Source organism: Triticum aestivum, chromosome 7B, assembly GCF_018294505.1.
Source record: "Triticum aestivum cultivar Chinese Spring chromosome 7B, IWGSC CS RefSeq v2.1, whole genome shotgun sequence".
NCBI lineage: Eukaryota > Viridiplantae > Streptophyta > Magnoliopsida > Poales > Poaceae > Triticum > Triticum aestivum.
Genome location: NC_057813.1, coordinates 594,038,061 through 594,050,808, shown reverse-complemented (window position 1 = coordinate 594,050,808; position 12,748 = coordinate 594,038,061).

Genomic DNA, 12,748 nt, shown 5'->3' with positions numbered 1-12,748 from the left:
GACTAAAACCCTCCGGTTTATATAGACACCGGAGAGGGCTAGGGTTACACAGAGTCGGTTACAATGGTAGGAGATCTACATATCCGTATCGCCAAGTTTGCCTTCCACGCCAAGGAAAGTCCCATCCGGACACGGGACGGAGTCTTCAATCTTGTATCTTCGTAGTCTTGGAGTCCGGCGGACGATGATAGTCCGGCTGTCCGGACACCCCCTAGTCCAGGACTCCCTCAGTAGCCCCTGAACCTGGCTTCAATGACAATGATAGTCCGGCGCGCATAATGTTCGGCGTTGCAAGGCGGGTTCCTCCTCCGAATAATCCATAGAAGATTGTGAACACCAGGATAGTGTCCGGCTCTGCAAAATAAATTCCACATTCCACCGTAGAGAGAATATTATGTACACAAGTTCAATCTGCTGACGTATCTTGTAGCGTGACGTCACGCCACTATCAAGCCTTTACTTGAATCGTTTTTTATTATACCACCTCAGCGCGTTTAGCGAAGCGGTTTCCTTGGCACCTCTTGTCGAAGCAGAGATCGTGTTGCCCTTATCCCGGAATTCTCATCAATACGGACATGGGTAACCCAACCGCGCCATTGATGGTGGCGCTTGGGAGATAAGCGAGTTTTACTAGGCCGGTGGGGACGCATAGTCTTCGTCCGCCTATATATAAGGGGATAAGGATCCACCTTTTCACCTACGCCTTCTTCCTCCTTTGCTTATCCATCTCCGCGCACTCTCGAGCTCCAGCGCCCAAGTCCGTGCGTCTCGCCTCGACCTTCTCCGACCATGTCCGGAGCGGGAGGCAAATGGCTGGCCTCCACCATTAAGGAGGAGCACATCGAAAAGCTGCGCGGCGCCGGATACCTCTCCAGCGACATCACGCACCGGCTGCCCGACAAGGGGCAGCTCATCCCCACCCCCAGGCCCCATGAGAGGGTCGTTTTCCTTCCCCACTTCCTCCGCGGACTGGGCTTTCCACTTCACCCTTTTGTCCGGGGGCTCATGTTCTACTACGGCCTAGATTTCCATGATCTGGCGCCGAACTTCATCCTCAACATCTCGGCATTTATCGTCGTGTGCGAGGCCTTCCTCTGCATCCAGCCCCACTTCGGCTTGTGGCTCAAGACCTTAATGTCAAGCCGAAGGTAGTGAAGGGCACTCAAGCGGAGTGCGGAGGCGCTATGTTGGGCAAGATGCCCAATGTCCTCTGGTTCGAAGGGGCCTTTGTGGAGTCCGTCAAGGGGTGGCAATCGGGGTGGTTCTACATCACCGAGCCGCGCGACCCTACGTGGGCGGCGGCCCCCGAGTTCAGATCTGGTATCCCTTCGCAGCTCACCTCCTGGAAAGAGAAGGGCTTGCTATGGGGTAGTTCGGAGGAGCTGACAGGACTCCAAGCCTGTATCCAGAAGCTGGTGAACAAGAAGCTCAGGCTCGTCAATGTGGTCCAAGTCATGCTCATCCGCCGGATTCTCCCCTGCCAACAACGGGCATTTAAATTGTGGGAGTTCAATCCGGCACAGCACCAAGCATTGAGCGGGCTCTTCGACACGACGTATGAAGGCGCCTGGAGAGTGCTGTTCAAGGGCGCCGAAGCTCCCGCATCCGCTACTGAAGATCGCGGATTTCGCTCGCAGCGACCAGCCGACGAGGCAAGTGATTCTACCCCTTTACGGGACACTTGTTTTTAACAGTTTGACCCTATGTGGGTTTCAATCTTCCTTTTCCTTTGACAGGACTGGATGAAGAAGGCTAGGCAGATCATCTTCCCGGCTCCCATGCCAGAAAACCCAGTAGACGCCTGTCTAGCGGGGCTGCTGGTTCCGGCACCGCACGTGGTGCCGGAGAAGAAGGCCAAGAAGGAGGCCACGGGTACTCGAAAGAGTTCCCGTTTTCAGGTGTTCGACGACTCCGAGGCGGACTTTTCCCCCGAAGGCGAGGAGGAGGAAGAAGACTCTCTCCCAGAAGAAGGAGAGAGGAAGAGGAAGGCTTCCCCGACAGGGGAGGCCGAGGGGTCCAAGAGGGGAAGAACTATTCCCCCGGACAGCTCCGCCAACGCAAACGTTGGCGAAGAAGAGTGGCCCTCGAGGGCCAGGCCTCCGGAAAGATCGTAAGTATCCTGATTCTGAAATATCTGTAATTTCTTTTGTGTCACATAGTGTCCTTCTAATGCCGCATACTGCCTGTAGTCCGGCCGACGATGATCTCCCCGCTTCGTCGAGCGGGTCGTTGGCTCCGTCGGATGTGGATTCCATCCCGACTGCCTCCACTCCTCGCGCCGCTGAGGACGCCGAGGTGGGATCCCAGGAAGGGACCCATCAGGAGGAGGCTCCGGAGGCGCCGCAAGGCAGCCTCCCGGACTTTGCGCCGGACTCCACGCCGGAACCCGCAGTGGTTCCGGAGTCCGGCAGGCGGCCCCTTCGCAAGATGGGCAAGACCGTGACGCCGGCGGCCCCCGTCCAACCGGAGGCGCCGGACAACTTGTTGGAGGCGCTCGAAGGCGCTTCCATCGAGGAAGAACACCGCACTATCATGAGTGCGGTGATTCAGAAGGTTCAGCTCGCCAAGAGCGGGCTGACCGAAGCCTGCAGCAGCCTTCTAACAGGCTTTGAGGTAAGAAGTTAAAATTATGTAATGTAATACCGCATAGACAGTAGCCCCTGATGCTCGGTTCGGTGTTCGGAAAGAAAAGCCGGACTGAGGATCTAAAAAGATATACGCAGGGTTGCTAAAAATTATGTCAATATGGGTTTGTAGGCTGCGCTGCTGACCTCTGCCGCACTGACTGTGAAGGTCGATGCATTGAAGCAAGATCTCGAGCGTTCCGAGCAAGAGCTCGGCCGTGCCAAGAAGCAGCTTGAGGACAAAGAAGGTGAGTAACACCACTTTGAATATTTACCTTACAGAAAAGGATTTCGGTTGCAATAAAAATAACAAGGATAACATGGGTACTGCAGGGGCCATGAACGAGGTGGCGGCCCTGAAGGAGGCCGTATCCGTGGCCGAACGCAATGCGGCCTCGGAACGAACGGAGCAAGAGAAGTAGGAGGCGCGGGTGGCGGAAGTGCGGCAAGAGCTCCAGGCTCTCATGGAAAAGCATGAGGGTTTGGAGCGCGACTCAAAGACTCGAGAGTCCGAGCTTGCCTCGGCTCTCGAAAGTGCCAAAGCCGCCAAGGCCGAGGCCCATAAGGCCCTTCAGGAGATTGAGGCGGTGAAGAAAATAGCGGCGGGTAAGGCATTTTTCATGCAAAGCAAGCATGTTAATGTAAACTACCTGACACTTACCCGAATTCGGAGCTCTCCAGGGGCGTTTGCAGATCTGCCTCGCAGTGTATCCGATGCCACCGCATTCTACCATGGCGAGGAGGGGAGCTCAACGGAGAAGGTCTTCTGGTCTCAGTACGCTGAGGCCGGCCATCCGGTGCCCCCTAGCGACCAGCTGAAGCAGCTGGTCGAGCTCCACAAGGTAGCTGAGCAGGCCATGAAGGGCCTCATAATCCGGCTGTGGCCTGGAGAGGCCATGCCTGGGAGCTAGTTCAGCCTCGTGCGGCGGCTGGTAGATGCGTGCCCCTGGGTGGAGGTCATCAAGCGCTCCGCCTGTATTGAAGGTGCTCGTCGGGCCCTTGCCCGCGCAAAGGTGCACTGGGGCAGGCTGGATGCGGAGAAGCTTATCACTGACGCGCCACCAGCGGGCAAGGAGTATCGTACGCCCGAGATGTACTATAAGACTGTCCTGAAGGGTGCCCGCAAGATTGCGGATGAGTGCCCCAGAGATGTAATTATTGAGTAGACTCGCTATGTATTATCCTGTGCGCTGAAAACTTTGTTCATATGCGCTAAGCAACGCTTGTTTGATTTAAAATATTACCTTCTGTGCGGCCTTTTATAAAATCTGAGAGATGGCAAGTCGTCGGCTTCAGCCCCCAAGCCACGAGTGCTGGGGTGTTCGGGATAAACTTGAGCACTCTTGTTCCCATTTTTGGGTCCATCTAGGGAGGCACTCAACACAACGAACAAGGCAACCGGACTTATAATGCTTGAACACTCTCACTTAGCCATAGAATTCTATAATTTTAAATTTCGGTGAAGCCCCTAGTATTCGGAAGACCGAGTTCGGGGCGCTATCCACGCCTTGGCCGGACATTATCCGGTTCTTCGCTTGAAGCGGCATAAGTCTTTAAGGACTCGAAAAGACCTCTCGAACAGCGACCAGTCTCTCGCCTTATCATGACGGTCAGTTTTAGCTTTCTCCACTGAGGCGCTCGCCCAGCTCAACCAGGGCGCAATCGCAGTGGTTCTCCCAGTGCCACCTTAGCCGACAGAACGGAAAGTAAGGTACCAAAATGTGGGAGCCGGGCAAACCCAACTATTGACCCAAGACATGATTCAGAGCCGATTCATATAATGCTATAAGTTCGGGGTGCCGCACTTGTGAAAGTGTTCGGACTTATCACACCATAATGCGGGGAACATAAGCTCCTGGTGTATTCGGCCGTACCAAAATATACGGGTGCAAGATGTCATTAGTGAACATATATGTAAAGTAATGCAATTACAGGCAAAAGGTGCTGCATTATTTATTCAAGGAAATCTGCTATGAGTGCGAAATGATACAAATAGTGCGGTAAGCAAGGGATTGGACTAATTAAACATGTCCCCCTCCAGGGGTGGGCTGCGGACTGGTGTATATAATCAAATTTAATGCTCGTAATGGAGACTACCTGAGTGTTCGTCACAGCCTTTTTCCCTCCCTGGCTGTTGCATCGTGAGTTCGGCGGGTTCGCCGCCGGACAGGGCCTCTGGTGAACGGGGTTCTGTGTATACAAAGAAGGAAAATAAAAAAAAATAAAAAAGAGCGACACACTTGTGAGCCCCTGGTGTGGTCGAGCCGCACTCTGGGTCTGTTGTGGTCGTGCCCCTCCCCCTAGGCCCATGGTATCTCCAGAGCGTAATGATGTACGCTAAGGGTTGGTCTTGCAATCATGCGAGGGCTAGGGTTGGGGCCGCATTGCTACGCGTGCTCGGAACGTGCCAGGTGGTCTTGGTTGATGTTGCTCCGGGCGCGTTTGGCCGTGTCCGGCCGTTTAACGGCCGGACTCGAAAATTGCCTTAGAAGGCTGCTCTGTACTTCTGCCGCGAGAGCCGCTGTATGTTCCTCCATTCGGAGGGAGCGTTCAGTATTTCCATTGACCGTGATGACTCCACGAGGGCCTGGCATCTTGAGCTTGAGGTATGCATAATGCGGCACCGCGTTGAATTTTGCGAACGCGGTTCGTACGAGCAGAGCATGATAGCCGCTGCGGAACGGAACTATGTCAAATATTAACTCCTCGCTCCGGAAATTATTCGGGGATCCGAAGACCACTTCCAGTGTGACTGAGCCTGTACAATTGGCCTCAACACCTGGTATGACGCCTTTGAAGGTCGTCTTTGTAGGTTTAATCCTTGAGGGGTCTATGCCCATCTTGCGCACTGTATCCTGATAAAGCAGGTTCAGGCTACTGCCGCCGTCCATCAGGACTTTCATGAGGTGAAATCCATCGACGATTGGGTCTAAAACCAATGCGGCGAATCCGCCATGGCGGATACTGGTCGGATGGTCTCTTCGATCGAAAGTGATCGGGCAAGAGGACCATGGATTGAGCTTAGGGGCAACTGGCTCCATTGCATATACGTCCCTTAGTGCACGCTTCCGCTCCCTCTTGGGTATATGGGTTGCGTATATCATGTTTACCGTCCGCACTTGTGGGGGGAAAACCCTTCTGTCCTCTACTGTTCAGCGGTCGGGTCTCTTCCTCGTCGTCGCTGTGCAGCCCCTTGTCGTTGTTTTCGGCAATTAACTTGCCTGCCTGCTTAAATACCCAACAATCTCTGTTGGTGTGGTTAGCTGGCTTTTCGGGGGTGCCATGTATCTGGCATGAGCACCAATGTCGGTGTCAAAACCGACGGATCTCGGGTAGGGGGTCCCGAACTGTGCGTCTAGGCGGATGGTAACAGGAGACAAGGGACACGATATTTTTACCCAGGTTCGGGCCCTCTCGATGGAGGTAAAACCCTACTCCTGCTTGATTGATATTGATGATATGGGTAGTACAAGAGTGGATCTACCACGAGATCAAGGAGGCTAAACCCTAGAAGCTAGCCTATGGTATGATTGTTGTAATGGTTGTTGTGTCCTACGGACTAAAACCCTCCGGTTTATATAGACACCGGAGAGGGCTAGGGTTACACAGAGTCGGTTACAATGGTAGGAGATCTACATATCCGTATCGCCAAGCTTGCCTTCCACGCCAAGGAAAGTCCCATCCGAACACGGGACGGAGTCTTCAATCTTGTATCTTCGTAGTCTTGGAGTCCGGCGGACGATGATAGTCCGGCTGTCCGGACACCCCCTAGTCCAGGACTCCCTCAACAACCTTCAAAGGGGTTATCCCCGACAATGAAGACCATTTCTCTGGAACTCTCACCCTAGAAGTAGTATTCGGCTCTCCAGATAATTTCTGGAGCAAAGACTTGATCTTCGACATCGCCCCCTTCCGCAGCGGCTATCACGCCCTCCTAGGCTAAACGGCGTTTGCTCGTTTCAACACTGTCCCCCACTATGCCTACCTCAAATTGAAGATGCCCGGACCAAGAGGCGTCATCACAGTCAATGGCAACATGGAGCACTCTCTTCGGACGGAGGAGCACACCGAGGCCTTGGCGGCCGAATACAAAGGGCCGAAGTGCCTGCTCTCCACCAAGACACGTGAAGAAAACAAGCGAGCACATGCCTCACCTCCTGCCAAGGGGCCTTCCTGCGTTCGGTGAACATAGGAATACGCCCACATGGCATGCCCACCACATGAGCATATTACATGCCTCAATATCACAACTTCATGCTCAAAATACCATGGGCAACTATGGGGCCTCAACCAAGAGTTCGGTTCGACCGCACTACGCGTCTTCAGACGACGTACATGTACCATGTAGGACCTATCCGGCTTCAAGCCCCACCAACATAGCAACCTATCGAGAACTCCTTATCAAGGAGCCATCATGGGACAACCACCCAGCAGAGTTGTCCCTCGTAGCAGAACAAAAGGCGCAGACGTGCAGTAGGGCATAGTTCGGTGTTAACCCACACATCAAGGCCCTACGTAAACCTTTCATCTGTAAATTTACCCTTTTTCCTATCCGATGTCTTGTTCGACAGTTCAAATTGTACGACTAGACGTCATGAGCTTATTGGAAATAAAGCAAACCTTGCGGTTCACATACAGTTCCTCATGTTGTATTCTTTTCCTTGTTTGTTCCTTTCGCTCTTCGAACTTGCCTCAATCAAGCATTATACACTTCAGATTTCATTTATATGCCGGTTATTAGAACGGGGGATCGGCCTAGACGCTCTCCCTATACATTAAAAGAGCGACACCTTTCCTCTTTCCACTGTGTTCGGCGTCTCGGATATTGCATTATGTGCACCGGTTCCGAATTATATCTTGGGTCAATAGTTGGGTTGCCCCGCTCTTGTGCTTTCCTTCTTACGTTCCACATGTTCAGCTAAGAAGGTAAAGGGAGAACCACTGCGATTGTACTTCCGCCTAGTTCGATTAAGTACCTCAGTGGAGAAAGCCAAAAACTGACAGTCATAATAAGCGAGAACTGGTCGGCGACCCGATGACTGGTCTTTGGACCAAGAATCATTAGCGATTGTACCATGTAATATGAAGGATTCATCTTTGAAAAAAACTAAGTGAGCGATTTTTGGCCCTAAGGTTCGCCCAGCATCTCACCACACCGGGGGCTTGTCACCAGCCCCCACAGTCAATCTCCTATGGCTAAGTGAAGGTAATAAAGCCGCATAGTCTGATTGCTTCATTCCCCTCCTACACTACCGCCCCCGGGCACCGAGACGTCGGCTAAGGGTTACAATACGAAGGACGGAACACCCCTCGTAGCATCTACATGGGGGCTGAAACCGACGATTGGTAATTTTCAGGATAAAACAGCCCCACAGGAGTCAAAATTAAAACATGCAAACACACAAGTATGATAAACCATACAAAAAACAACCACATAATAAAGCATAAAGATCTGCTCACAGTTTAATACATCAAGGCACAATTACTCCAGGAGTACATCCTTCGGACACAGCGCTTCCACCGCCCGAGCACCGTCCATCACGGCGGAGAAGTATTGCTCCGGGTGCCTATGCTCCTTTCCGGTTGGAGGAGGTCCAGTGACCATCTCGGCGGGTTTAATACATCAAGGCACAATTACTCCGAGCCCCCTCAATGCACATCGAGCACTTCATGGCGTCAACTCGGTTGCCAGCATCACATAGCTTCGCCACCAGGCCAAAATAACTGCTGGGTATGGGATCAGAGGGCCACAGCTGGACACAGATGTCCTTCATGGCTGGCTCCATCATATGGTGCAGCTCCATAAGCTGTTTCATTTGGTTAACAACGAGGGGAGGGTGCTCAGGCGCTTGGAACTGCGCCCAAAACAGCCTTAGATCGGCGTCACCCTCCCGAGCCACATAGTACCTTAACGCATCTGCTGCACTCCTTGGGAGCTCCGTGAAGGCGCCTACAGAACGCCACACTTGGGTAAGTAATGCGAACTTTTGGCCATCGAAGACACTCTGCAGTAAGTACTTCTTACCATTCGCAATTTGCTTCACTTGCCGGAGCTCTTCCCGAGCACCTCACGCCTCTGTCTGCACCTCCCGGACCTCCATCTTCACCCTGGCCAGCTCGACGACATGCTCCTTGTTCTTCTCTCAAGATCCTCACATTTTGTGATAGCATCCTTAAGCTCTTGTTGCACTTCTGCCACCCTGGCCTCATGCTTCTCACTATCGGTTTTCACCAACATGAGCGCGACGACCGCTTGCTCGGCCGCCGCCTTCTGTTCGGACGCTTGCTTGGCCACCGCCTTCATGATAGAAAATGGGCTTTTCATCCTAGGCGGTCCGGAGACGCAGCTGCATAACATTCTTTGGGCCTTCCATGACGGAAAAAACCATGGTAGAAGCGTGGGCGAGGAAAATATCGGGGAGTTCCCGGTTAGGGTGGGTGGTCGGGGCCGAGCGATGCGCGTTTCTCTCGTACACGTACGCGCGTGGGTGCGAGGCGTTGGGCTCTAACTAAACCCGAGCGAGGTGTTCGCCTACTGAACCTGAGTAATTGCACTGCAGGCTACGCGTTACTGAACCTAAGCGATCGATCGATCTGGCTGTTAACTGAACCCGATCGAGCGATTCCTTCACTACTGCTGCTAACTGAAGCCGATCGAACCTGCTGCCTCCTTCCCTTGATGAACAGTGAGCGTTGTTGGGGGGGGGGTTGGAAGAACAGTTCCCGGTGGGGGGTTGGATGAACATGACCCCGTGGTAGTAGAGGCGTTGCCGCTGGATGAACAGGACCCCATGGAGGGCTGGATGAACAGGACCCCGTGGAGGGCTGGTTGAACAATAGCGGTGGAGGGCTGGATGAACAGTAGCCCGTGGAGGGGTGGTTGAACAGGACCCCATGGAGAGGGCTGGTTGAATAGTAGCTGGTGGAGGAGCGGTGGAGGCTGGATGAATAGGAGCCCGTGGATGAATAGTCGCAGGTGGAGGCTGGAGGAGGTCAACGGTGGATGAACAGTAGCCTGTGGAGGCTAGAGGAGGTCGATGGTGGAGATGAACAGTAGCCTATGGAGTCCCGTTTTGCGGTACGCCACACCCCTCCCGATGAACATGACCCCCGTTTTGATCATAGCGCTCCAACACAAGTCCGTTTCCTCCGTTTTGCGGTACGCCACACCCCCCGATCAACAGGACCCCGTTTCGATCATAGGCACTCGAACACAAGTATGTTTCCTCCGTTTTGTGGTACGCCATACCCCTCCCGATGAACATGATCCCGTTTCGATCGTGTCCGGTCGAACAGAAGGCCGTTTCCTCTGTTCTGCGATACACCAGGCCTTGTTTCGATTGGCTGTTCCGTCCAAGCCGGTTGGCTCCCGATGAACACGATGACGCAGTTTCTCCGTTCTGACCTAGTCGGTTGGCTGCTGATGAACATGACGCCATCGCTGCCTCTCCATGTACACGAGCCCTGGCCATACATATGCGCGAGTAGGCGTTCGAGACCTCGCCCGTATGTACATATGTGGCCATATTCATTTTCTTGCACCCTGGCTGTACGTACGTGTACACGATATTAACGGGACTGCGTGACATGCTATGTGCGCACCTCTACTATGATACATGCGCGCCTATACTACGACACGTGCCCTTCCTTACTCGGTCGGTTCATCGCTGCAGCCTATAGACAGACCGATCGTATGTACGTACACGTTCGTGACCAGAATGACAATGCTATGTACGCTTCGACCAGGTGGGTCCCGACTGTCAGGGAGGATAAGGAGGCACTTCCTTGCATGTGAAGATGTAGCTGGTGGGTCCCAGCAGGGGGGAAACATTTTTTTCACGAAATACGGTGGCCCGTCCGGTGGGTCCCTGCTGTCAGGTGGAGGAATCATTATTTTACACGTAATAAGGAGGCACTTCCTTGCTGCGGCCGTGGACCCAGCTGTCAGCCTCTCCACGTACAATACTCTTCCGATGGAAGTCATTCCTTGACCACATTGACCACGCCCCACCGAGAGCACCAAGGCGGTGAACAATGGTGAGGCTTAGGAAGGGAACGACGCGTAGCCAGCAAAGACGCGGCAGTGTATGCCCACGTGCAGAGGAGTACGAGGGTTCACTAGTTCGGCTGTAGTGTGAGGCTGTCGTCGCTGCAGGGCCTGGCCAGTGGTGGGAGTGTAGGGGGTGGTGAGGCCTCCACGGCAGCACAGCCGGCCATGGGAGGTAGGAGCACGCGGCACGACCGGCGCTGGTTTGGGCGGCTGGAGCAAGAAGACCAAAGGTTGAAGAAGCACTACAACTGTTGGATGGACATCGTACGATCATTGGAGCTAGAATCGTTCATATTGACTAAGTTGACAAAGCCCTCCGTCCGCGTCAACTTAGTAGGCCCACAAGTCAGCCTCCCACTATGGTGGGTCCTAGCTAGCAGGGGGAGTATTCATTTTTTTGTGCATAATAAGGAGGCACTTCCTTACGTGCGAAGATATAGCTGGTGGGTCCGAGCTGTCAGCCGGGGGAACATTTTTTTTCATGAAATACAGAGGCCCTTCCGGTGGGCCCCAGATGTCAGGTGGAGGAATCTTTATTCTGCGCATAATAAGGAGGCATTTCCTTGTGTGCGGTTGTGGACCCAGCTGTCAGCCTCTCCACGTACAGTCCACTTCCGATGGATGTCGTTCGTTGACCACGCCGTGCCGAGAGCACCAGGGTGGTGGACGACGACGAGGCCTAGGAAGGGAACGACACGGAGCCAGGGAAGACACGACAGTGGTTGCCCACGCGGTGGGGAGTATGAGGGTTGACTGGTTCAGCTGTCGTCACTGGAAAATAACAGGAGGTGTGGGTGAGTAGAGGGATAGCCAGGCCAGGGATGCGAGTATGGTGGGGCCATGAGGCCTGCCTAGCAGCACAGCCGTCCACGGGAGGCGGGAGCAGGCGGTGCCGTCGGTGCTGGTTTGGGCGGCTGGAGCTGGAAGATCAGAGACTAAAGAAGAACGATTGCTGTTAGATTGACATCTAACGGTCCGACGCTGGTAGAGTCGATTGTTGATCAAGTTTCTTTTTTTGAGAAACCTTGTGTACGCATGAACTTAGTAGGCCCACAAGTCAGCTTCCAAATTTGTGGCAGACAACATAGACCCATTTGCTATTTTTTAATAATTTGCAGCCCATTTGCTAATTCTTAAGTAATTTATTACATCCCATTTTCTGCCCAGGACCACGGTCAAAAAGTTCAACCTTATTTTTCATATTTCGGTGGAGTCCAAACTGTTGTAATCCCGAAATGATAAACATTTATTTTTTAAGAACTTATTGATTTGCCTAAAAATTGTTTTGTTTTTGTAAACAAATAAGACATGGGATAATTGAGTTGGTTTATGGGAAAACCAATGGTAAAAAAAATCAGCGCTGAGAGGAAAAAAAATAAGGATGTAAATAAGAAAAGGGAACTTTATGTATTTTCAATATAATGATATGTGTATATGAACTAGTAAAACTATAGGTAGAAATTAGAAAACGGAAGTAGGACATGGCGTTTCAAGAGGAAAATAGAACTGGGTTGCGTGTTTGATTCAGTAAAAAAGCTACATGCACATGCTCTAAGACAAAATATAACTAATACTGGCGGGCCAGAGGCCAGTAGATACCTGCTGGATCTTTATGCCCCGTTGTCGTCATGGGCTGGGCCTGTTAAAAACAAAACCAAGCCTGGGCAGTCTACAACCCAGTTGAAACTTGCTTGACTTGAAAAAACAATACACCTGCTCAATAAATGAGAGAATTCTACAAGTACAGACTAATAAGTGGGATCCAACAGGTATATTGTTTTTTCATCATGATAATAAGTGCATGCACATGTTTTGAAAAATTTGGAGAATTGGGAATTCGAACGGCAGGTGCTTATGCTACCCATCAAATAAAAATCAGGTGCCTAAAAATTTGTTTCGAAACAAATGACAATCGTACCTAAAAATTTGTTTCGCGCATGATGGTTGGAAGCAAATGCCAAGTTCATACCGAAAGATCGTTAACAACAATACCAACTTGCACACGACCAGGTAGTACAAGTACCAATACCAAACTAACTCATAATCTTTTTAGTCCTGGCCTTAGTGTTCGTAT